The following is a 9672-nucleotide window of genomic DNA, read 5'->3' on the forward strand; positions in this document are numbered from 1 at the left end:
CGGGCCCTCCGGGTCCGAGGAAGATGACGATCCCAGCATCTGTTGGGATTTCTCTGGACTTGGCAACCCCAGTGCCATGCGGGACTTCATGACCGCATGTGACTACTGCCTCTCCGACTGTTCCGACGGAAGCCGCAGCCTTGACGACGAGGGCTGCGGCTCAAGCCGCGAATGTTTCCACATCGAGCTAGGGGATCCCTCCGAAGGCAACCATCTCGGCATGCCGGAGGACGGTGATCTTCCTAGGCCGGTGCCTCGCGCCGACATCCCGCGGGAGCTAGCTGTGGTCCCCGTTCTGGCGGGGGGGTTACGACCCACAACTCGAGCAAGTCCGCGAGGCGCAGGCCAGGCTCAACGAGGGAACAGGAGCGCTTGAGCCGATCCGTCGGGACGTCGGGCAGGCATGGGCGGGCCAACCCCCGGCCGGAGAAATACGTCACCTACCCCAGGGCCTCCAGCACCGCGTCGCCGACGATGTCAGGGTCAGGCCGCCGCCCGCATCCAGCGGGGTTGGTCAGAACCTGGCAGCCGCAGCGATGCTCCTCCGCGCGATGCCGGAGCCATCAACCACCGAGGGTCGGCGAATCCAGGGAGAGCTCAAGAATCTCCTGGAAGGCGCTGCGGCCCGACGGGCCGAGAGCACTGCCTCCCGAAGGCAGGGATATCCCTCGGAACCTCATGCCGCGGCTTCCCGATTCATGCGAGAAGCCTCGGTCTACACCGGGCGCACGCGCAACACCGCGCCTGCGGCCCTAGGCCACCTCGGCAACGAGCACCATCGACGCGACCGTCGGGCCCACCTCGACGAAAGGGTGCGCCGAGGCTACCACCCCAGGCGTGGGGGACGCTACGACATCGGGGAGGATCAGAGTCCCTCGCCCGAACCACCCGATCCGCAGGCCTTCAGTCGGGCCATCCGACGGGCGCCGTTCCCGACCCGGTTCCGACCCCCGACTACTATCACGAAGTACTCGGGGGAAACGAGGCCGGAACTGTGGCTCGCGGACTACCGCCTGGCCTGCCAACTGGGAGGGACGGACGACGACAACCTCATCATCCGCAACCTCCCCCTGTTCCTCTCCGACACTGCTCGCGCCTGGTTGGAGCACCTGCCTCCGGGGCAGATCTCCAACTGGGACGACTTGGTCCAAGCCTTCGCCGGCAATTTCCAGGGCACATACGTGCGCCCCGGGAATTCCTGGGACCTTCGAAGCTGCCGGCAACAGCCGGGAGAGTCTCTCCGGGACTACATCCGGTGATTCTCGAAGCAGCGCACCGAGCTGCCCAACATCACCGACTCGGATGTCATCGGCGCGTTCCTCGCCGGCACCACTTGCCGTGACCTGGTGAGCAAGCTGGGTCGCAAGACCCCCACCAGGGCGAGCGAGCTGATGGACATCGCCACCAAGTTCGCCTCTGGCCAGGAGGCGGTCGAGGCTATCTTCCGAAAGGACAAGCAGCCCTAGGGCCGCCCATCGGAAGAGGCTCCCGAGGCGTCTACTCCGCGCGGCGCCAAGAAGAAAGGCAAGAAGAAGTCACAATCGAAACGCGACGCCGCTGACGCGGACCTTGTCGCCGCCGCCGAGTACAAGAACCCTCGGAAGCCCCCCGGAGGTGCTAACCTCTTCGACAAGATGCTCAAGGAGCCGCGCCCCTACCATCAGGGGCCCGTCAAGCACACCCTCGAGGAGTGCATCATGCTTCGGCGTCACTTCCACAGGGCCGGGCCACCCGCCGAGGGTGGCAGGGCCCGCGACGACGACAAGAACGAGGATCGCCAAGCAGGAGAGTTCCCCGAGGTCCACGACTGCTTCATGATCTATGGAGGGCATGCGGCGAGTGCCTCGGCTCGGCATCGCAAGCAAGAGCGCCGGGAGGTCTGCTCGGTGAAGGTGGCGGCGCCAGTCTACCTAGACTGGTCCGACAAGCCCATCACCTTCGACCAGGCTGACCACCCCGACCATGTGCCGAGCCCGGGGAAATACCCGCTCGTCGTCGACCCTGTCATTGGCAACGTCAGGCTCACCAAGGTCCTGATGGATGGGGGCAGCTGCCTCAACATCATCTACGCCGAGACCCTCAAGCTCCTGCGCGTCGATCTGTCCTCCGTCCGGGCAGGTGCGGCGCCCTTCCACGGGATCGTACCTGGGAAGCGCGTCCAGCCCCTCGGACGACTCGACCTCCCCGTCTACTTCGGAACGCCCTCCAACTTCTGAAGGGAGACCCTGACGTTCGAGGTGGTCGGGTTCCGAGGAACCTACCACGCTGTACTGGGGAGGCCATGCTACGCGAAGTTCATGGTCGTCCCCAACTACACCTACTTGAAGCTCAAGATGTCGGGCCCCAACGGGGTCATCACCGTCGGCCCCATGTACAAACACGCGTTCGAATGCGACGTGGAGTGCGTGGAGTACGCCGAGGCCCTCGCCGAGTCCGAGGCCCTCATCGCCGACCTGGAGAACCTCTCCAAGGAGGTGCCAGACGTGAAGCGTCACGCCGGCAACTTCAAGCCAGCGGAGACGGTTAAGGCCGTCCCTCTCGACCCCAGCGGTGACACCTCCAAGCAGATCCGGATTGGGTCCGGGCTCGACCCCAAATAGGAAGCAGTGCTCGTCGACTTTCTCTGCGCAAACGCCGACGTCTTTGCGTGGAGTCCCTCGGACATGCCTGGCATACCGAGGGATGTCGCCGAGCACTCGCTGGATATTCGGGCCGGAGCCTGACCCGTCAAGCAGCCTCTGTGCCGGTTCGACGAGGAGAAGCGCAGAGTGATAGGCGAGGAGATCCACAAGCTAATGGCAGCAGGGTTCATCAAAGAGGTATTCCATCCCGAATGGCTTGCCAACCCTGTGCTTGTGAGGAAGAAAGGGGGGAAATGGCGGATGTGTGTAGACTACACTGGTCTCAACAAAGCATGTCCGAAGGTTCCCTACCCTCTGCCTCGCATCGATCAAATCGTGGATTCCACCGCTGGGTGCGAAACCCTGTCCTTCCTCGATGCCTACTCAGGGTATCACCAGATCCGGATGAAAGAGTCCGACCAGCTCGCGACTTCTTTCATCACGCCGTTCGGCATGTACTGCTATGTCACCATGCCGTTCGGATTGAGGAATGCGGGCGCGACGTACCAGCGGTGCATGAACCATGTGTTCGGCGAACACATCGGTCGCACAGTCGAGGCCTACGTCGATGACATCGTAGTCAAGACAAGGAAGGCTTCCGACCTCCTCTCCGACCTTGAAGTGACATTCCGATGTCTCAAGGCGAAAGGAGTCAAGCTCAATCCTGAGAAGTGTGTCTTCGGGGTGCCCCGGGGCATGCTCCTGGGGTTCATCGTCTCCGAGCGAGGCATCGAAGCCAACCCGGAGAAGATCGCAGCCATCACCAGCATGGGACCCATCAAGGACTTAAAAGGCGTGCAGAGGGTCATGGGATGCCTCGCGGCCCTGAGCCGCTTCATCTCACGCCTCGGCGAAAGAGGCCTGCCTCTGTACCGCCTCTTAAGGAAGACCGAGTGTTTCGCTTGGACCCCTGAGGCCGAGGAAGCCCTCGGGAACCTGAAGGCGCTCCTTACAAAGGCGCCTGTCTTGGTGCCCCCAGCTGATGGAGAAGCCCTCTTGGTCTACGTCGCCGCCACCACTCAGGTGGTTAGCGCCGCGATTGTGGTCGAGAGGCAAGAGGAAGGGCATGCACTGCCCGTTCAGAGGCCAGTCTACTTCGTCAGCGAGGTACTGTTCGAGACCAAGATCCGCTACCCACAAGTTCAAAAGCTGCTGTATGCTGTGATCCTGACGAGGCGGAAGTTATGACACTACTTCGAGTCTCATCCGGTAACTGTGGTGTCATCCTTCTCCCTGGGAGAGATCATCCAGTGCCGAGAGGCCTCGGGCAGGATCGCAAAGTGGGCGGTGGAAATCATGGGCGAAACGATCTCGTTCGCCCCTCGGAAGGCCATCAAGTCCCAGGTGTTGGCGGACTTCGTGGCCGAATGGGTCGACACCCAGCTGCCGACGGCTCCGATCCAACCGGAGCTCTGGACCATGTTTTTCGACGGGTCGCTGATGAAGACGGGAGCCGGCGCGGGCCTGCTCTTCATCTCGCCCCTCGGAAAGCACCTGCGCTACGTGCTACGCCTCCATTTCCCGGCGTCCAACAATGTGGCCGAGTACGAAGCTCTAGTCAACGGGTTGTGGATCGCCATCGAGCTAGGGGTCAGACGCCTCGACGCCCGCGGTGATTCGCAGCTCGTCATCGACCAAGTCATGAAGAACTCCCACTGCCGCGACCCGAAGATGGAGGCCTACTGCGATGAGGTTCGACGCCTGGAAGACAAGTTCTTCGGGCTCGAGCTCAACCACATCACTCGGCGCTACAACGAGATTGCAGACGAGCTGGCTAAAATAGCCTCGGGGCGAACGATGGTCCCCCCGGACGTCTTCTCCCGGGATCTGCATCAACCCTCCATCAAGATTGGCGACGCGCCCGAGCCCGAGGCACCCTCAGCTCAGCCCGAGGCGCCCTCGGCTCGGCCCGAGGTACCCTCGGCCCCCGAGGCCGAGGCACTGAACGTCGAGGAGGAGCAGAGCGGGGCCACGCCTGATCGAAATTGGCAGGCCCCATACCTGCGATATCTCCGTCAGGGAGAGCTACCCCTCGACCGAGCCGAGGCTCGACGGGTAGCGCGACGCGCCAAGTCATTCGTCTTGCTGGGCGATGAGGAGGAGCTCTACCACCAGAGCCCCTCGGGCATCCTCCAGCGATGCATCTCCATCGCCGAAGGTCAGGAACTCCTGCAAGAAATACACTCGGGGGCTTGCGGCCATCATGCGGCGCCTCGAGCCCTTGTCGGGAATACTTTCCGGCAAGGCTTCTACTGGCCAACGGCGGTGGCTGACGCCACTAGAATTGTCCGCACCTGCGAAGGGTGCCAATTCTATGCGAAGCAGACCCACCTGCCCGCTCAGGCTCTGCAGACGATACCCATCACCTGGCCCTTCGCTGTATGGGGTCTGGACCTCGTCGGTCCATTGCAGAAGGCACCCGGGGGCTACACGCACCTGCTGGTCGCCATCGACAAATTCTCCAAGTGGATCGAGGTCCGACCCCTGAACAGCATCAGGTCCGAGCAGGCGGTGGCGTTCTTCACCAACATCATCCATCGCTTCGGGGTCCCAAACTCCATCATCACCGACAACGGTACCCAGTTCACCGGCAAAAAATTCTTGGATTTTTGCGAGGATCACCATATCCGGGTGGACTGGGCCGCCGTGGCTCATCCCATGTCGAATGGGCAAGTAGAGCGTGCCAACGGCATGATTCTACAAGGGCTCAAGCCTCGGATCTACAACGGCCTCAACAAGTTCGGCAAGCGATGGATGAAGGAACTCCCCTCGGTGGTCTGGAGCCTAAGGACGACGCCGAGTCGCGCCACGGGTTTCACGCCGTTTTTCCTGGTCTACGGGGCCGAAGCTATCTTGCCCACTGACCTGGAATACGGCTCCCCGAGGACGAGGGCCTACACCGATCAAAGCAACCAAGCTAGCCGAGAAGAATCGCTGGACCAGCTGGAGGAGGCTCGGGACAGGGCCTTACTACACTCGGCGCGGTACCAGCAGTCCCTGCGACGCTACCACGCCCGAGGGGTCCGGCCCCGAGACCTCCAGGTGGGCGACCTGGTGCTTCGGCTACGGCAAGACGCCCGGGGGAGGCACAAACTCATGCCCCCCTGGGAGGGGCCATTCGTCAACGCCAAAGTTCTGAAGCCCGGAACATACAAGCTGGCCAACAACCAAGGCGAGATCTACGGCAACGCTTGGAACATCAAACAGCTACGTCGCTTCTACCCTTAAGATGTTTTCAAGTTGTTCATATACCTCGCACCCACGCAAAGTTTAGTCATCAAGGAAGGGTCGGCCTCGCCTCGGCAAAGCCCGACCCTCCCTCGGGGGCTAAAAGGGGGGAGACCCCCTCTGCGTCGAAATTTTCCTCGAAAAAGGATCTCTTTTTAGCAGAATTTCTTTCGTGCTTTTTGACTACTTCGAAAAGCGGATCCTGGAAACGACGGAGTACACGTAAGCAGCCAAGGCCGACCGAGCCGAGGGACTCCTACGCCTCCGGGATACGGATACCTCACTCATCACCTTCTGCGATAAGTAACTCGCGTTCGGATAAAGTGATTCCGCAGACCGAACAAGTCTTCACGTTCGGAAGCTCTTCTGCCGAGACGGTCCTTCAAGCCTTCTCGACTGAATCGGTGACAGGGCCTCATGGACGGGCGAAAGTACGCATAAGCGGCAAGGCCGACCGAGCCGAGGGACTCCCACGCCTCTGGGATACGGATACCTCACTCATCACCTTCCGCGAGAAGCAACTCTCGCCCACACAAACATCCCTGTTACCGACGGAAGGTCCAGATGCTCGAAATAAGAGGAAAAGGAGACGCGGCTTTACAACGAAGCGAGGGTGTGTTTTCTGGCCTCGGCAGCCGCAGAAGGCACACGCTACAAGACAATCTGATCCTGCAGGCTCGGGTCTTCACGCAGAAGGGGGCCGTACCACCCTCAGCATCGACGACACCTTCAGCAAGGTCCGACCCAGCCTCGGACGGCGACGTGGTCCGGGAACTTCTCTGGGAACCCGGCCCGAGCAGGCGGCTCGGCCGGTTACCCCTGGGGCCTCGGCCGAGCATCTTCCAAGGGCGCCGGCCCGACCCGAGGCCTTGGGTCATCGACTCTAACGTCGAGCCCCGCTGATGGGCAACCCGGCTAGGCTCCGGCCAACCAGGTTCCCATTTTCGAGCCAACTCCGCCTCTGTTCGTACTGATATCGCTACCCCTGGCCTCGGCTCATCGAAGAGCGGCCAAGGGGTCCCTTTAACTAAGCTAGAGGAGCCTCAGACAACAAGGCCGATCGAGCCGAGGGACTCCTACGCCTCCGGGATACGGATACCTCACTCGTCTCCTTGACACGGGGCGACTCATGCTTGGTGAAGCGGTTCAGATAATCAACAGGCGAGACTTAGTGCTCGAAAATGAGGAAAAAACACGGCTCCGTGCCGAAATTACATACATGTTCAGGCCTCGACGGCCACAATGGCTGAAAGGTACCAACTCCCACGGAGTTGCGTTCCTCCAATGAGGAGGCGGAAAGACGGCGGGTACCCCCCATCCGGGGGCTTGGAAGATGGAAAGACTCGACGCATAAGGGAGGAAGAAGACATGGTTGCCTTCCGAAAGGGGTCGACCCTCCTTAGAAAGGCGACTCTCCCTACGTGCGCCCCTAGACGCCACGGGCCAAGTCTTCTCCAACACGCTCCAAGGCCCTCCCCTGCGGCGCGGGGGCTGGGTCCCGCATGTCATGCAAACCGACTCAGAAGCAGAAGGAGCCAAACCGCTGCGCGCGGTGCACACAACCGCCCGGCGGTTACAGGCGATTCCCCACTTTCGCCCAGACCAACGGGCGGGAGGGGCGGGCAGCCATGCAGGCGGCACGCAACCGCGCCAGGTGGACGCGCTTCTCCGACTTCTGACGCGCCGGCTTGGAGGCCCAGGCCCACGCGTCGCGCAATCAGCGCGCCGGTCGCTGCATGCAAGCAACCGCACCGCCACTTGTGCCACCTTCGCACCTCTTCGGTTGTGGAGCCTATGCCGCGACTCGAGGCGACCCAGCGCACGACCCAGCAGCGCCAGCCTGGCGCGACGGTCAAAGCGGCCAAAAGTGGGCCGGCAGTAATGGCGGTGGCAGGCGGGCGGGCGCAACAGTCACGTCATCAGCCAGGCTCACGTCCCATCCTAGGACAGCAAGAGAGCCTCCTCCCACGGTGTGAAGACGGTGCACCCGTGATCCGTTCCTCGAACGGCTCGCGCACGCGCAACGGCCGCCCCGCCGACCACTCGCCCCGTCGCATTAACTCCGTGGCGGGACAGGCGGCGCCTCTGGCAGGAGAAGCGGACGACGCTTCGCCTTCGCCGTAATAACCGCGTCGAAAAAGGTACGCCACGTCGTTCGATTTCGTATCCTTTTCCTTTTTTCCTCTTTCTCTATCTCTTGCAACAGGGACCGGGAAAGGGGGATACCCCGAAAAGGATCCTTCTCTGTGATGGAACCGGGCTCCGAGCCCCCCTATTGATCAGAGGTTCGAAGGCTGGCCCTCCGAGGGGTTCAACAGTCGCCTCAGATCGCGTGGGCCCGACACCCACTACTGGTCAGGGGTTCGAAGGCCAGCCCCCCGAAGGGCACCATGGCCGCCTCAGGCTACTCGGGCTCCGCGCCCATTACTGATCAGGGGTTCGAAGGCTGGCCCCCGAAGGGTTCACAGTCGCCTCAGACACCGAGCGAGGGATGACCAGGGGTACGTTCGATACATAACCGAGGCTCGGGCTGCGCTCCCGAGGTACCCTAGGACATTTCCGAGACCAGCGGGAACGATCTTGTAACGGAATCCCATCGGAGGGAGGCATCGAGCCCTCGGACCCCGTCACCAGGGGACCGGGTCCGGCAAATCACCCGCAGGTACTTTTGGGCGTGCCTCTGGGCCCCTAGCCGACCCCCAACGAACGGGGCACGAACGTCCACTCGGATTACCCGCTTGCAGCTCACCGGAGACACCATGTTCGGTGCCCATCGAGGGTAACATGGCGCTCTCCCCCCTCCTCCTTGCGGAAAGGCGACGTAGGGGCGTATGTAAAAAAGCCGAGTCTGTCCCTGATCGTCCTCTCGCCCTGTGCGGAGGCTCGGGGGCTGCTCTCGCAAACCCGGCTCCGGCCAAACCGTTGACAGCGTCAACATACCAGCCCGAGAGCTTGGGCCCCGACCGTGCACCCGGGCTACGGCCAGTTCGCATGAGGGAACGGCCAGACCAGCCGAAGCATTACGCAAGGCATTAAGACCTCGAAGGAGTGTAACCACTCCTCCGAGGCCTCGGGGGCTACACCCGGCGGGTGCGCTCGCGCGCACCCACCGGAACAAAATGCAACTGAGAAAGGCTGGTCCCCTTGCAAAAAAGTGCGACGAAAGCCTCCAAGCGAGTGCTAACACTCCCTTCGAGGCTCGGGGGCTACTGTCGGGGACCATAATTAGGGGTACCCCCAAGACGTCTAATTCTCAGCTGGTAACCCCCATCAGCACAAAGCTGCAAAGGCCTGATGGGTACGATTAAGTCAGGGATCAGTCCACACGAGTGACTCGATCACGCTTCGCCCGAGCCTAGCCTCGGCCAAGGGCAGCCGACCTCGAGAGACTTCCGTCTCGCCCGAGGCCCCCCTTTTAACGGCGGACACACCTCCGGCTCGCCCGAGGCCTTGGCTTCGCTTAGAAGCAACCCTGACTAAATCGCCGCACCGACTGACCAAGTTGCAGGAGCATTTAACCCAAAGGTGGCCTGACACCTTTATCCTGACACGCGCCCCCCGGCAGAGCCGAAGTGACCGCCGTCACTCCACCGCTCTACTGACCAGTCTGACAGAAGGACAGCGCCGCCTGCGCCACTCCGACTGCAGTGCCACTCGACAGAGTGAGTCTGACAGACAGTCAAGCCTTGCCAAAGGCACTACAGCGAACTCCGCTCCGCCCGACCCCAGGGCTCGGACTCGGGCTAAGACCCGGAAGACGGCGAACTCCGCTCCGCCCGACCCCAGGGCTCGGACTCGGGCTAAGACCCAGAAGACGGCGAAC

The sequence above is a fragment of the Zea mays genome, chromosome 7 (genome assembly GCF_902167145.1).
Source record: "Zea mays cultivar B73 chromosome 7, Zm-B73-REFERENCE-NAM-5.0, whole genome shotgun sequence".
Taxonomy (NCBI): domain Eukaryota; kingdom Viridiplantae; phylum Streptophyta; class Magnoliopsida; order Poales; family Poaceae; genus Zea; species Zea mays.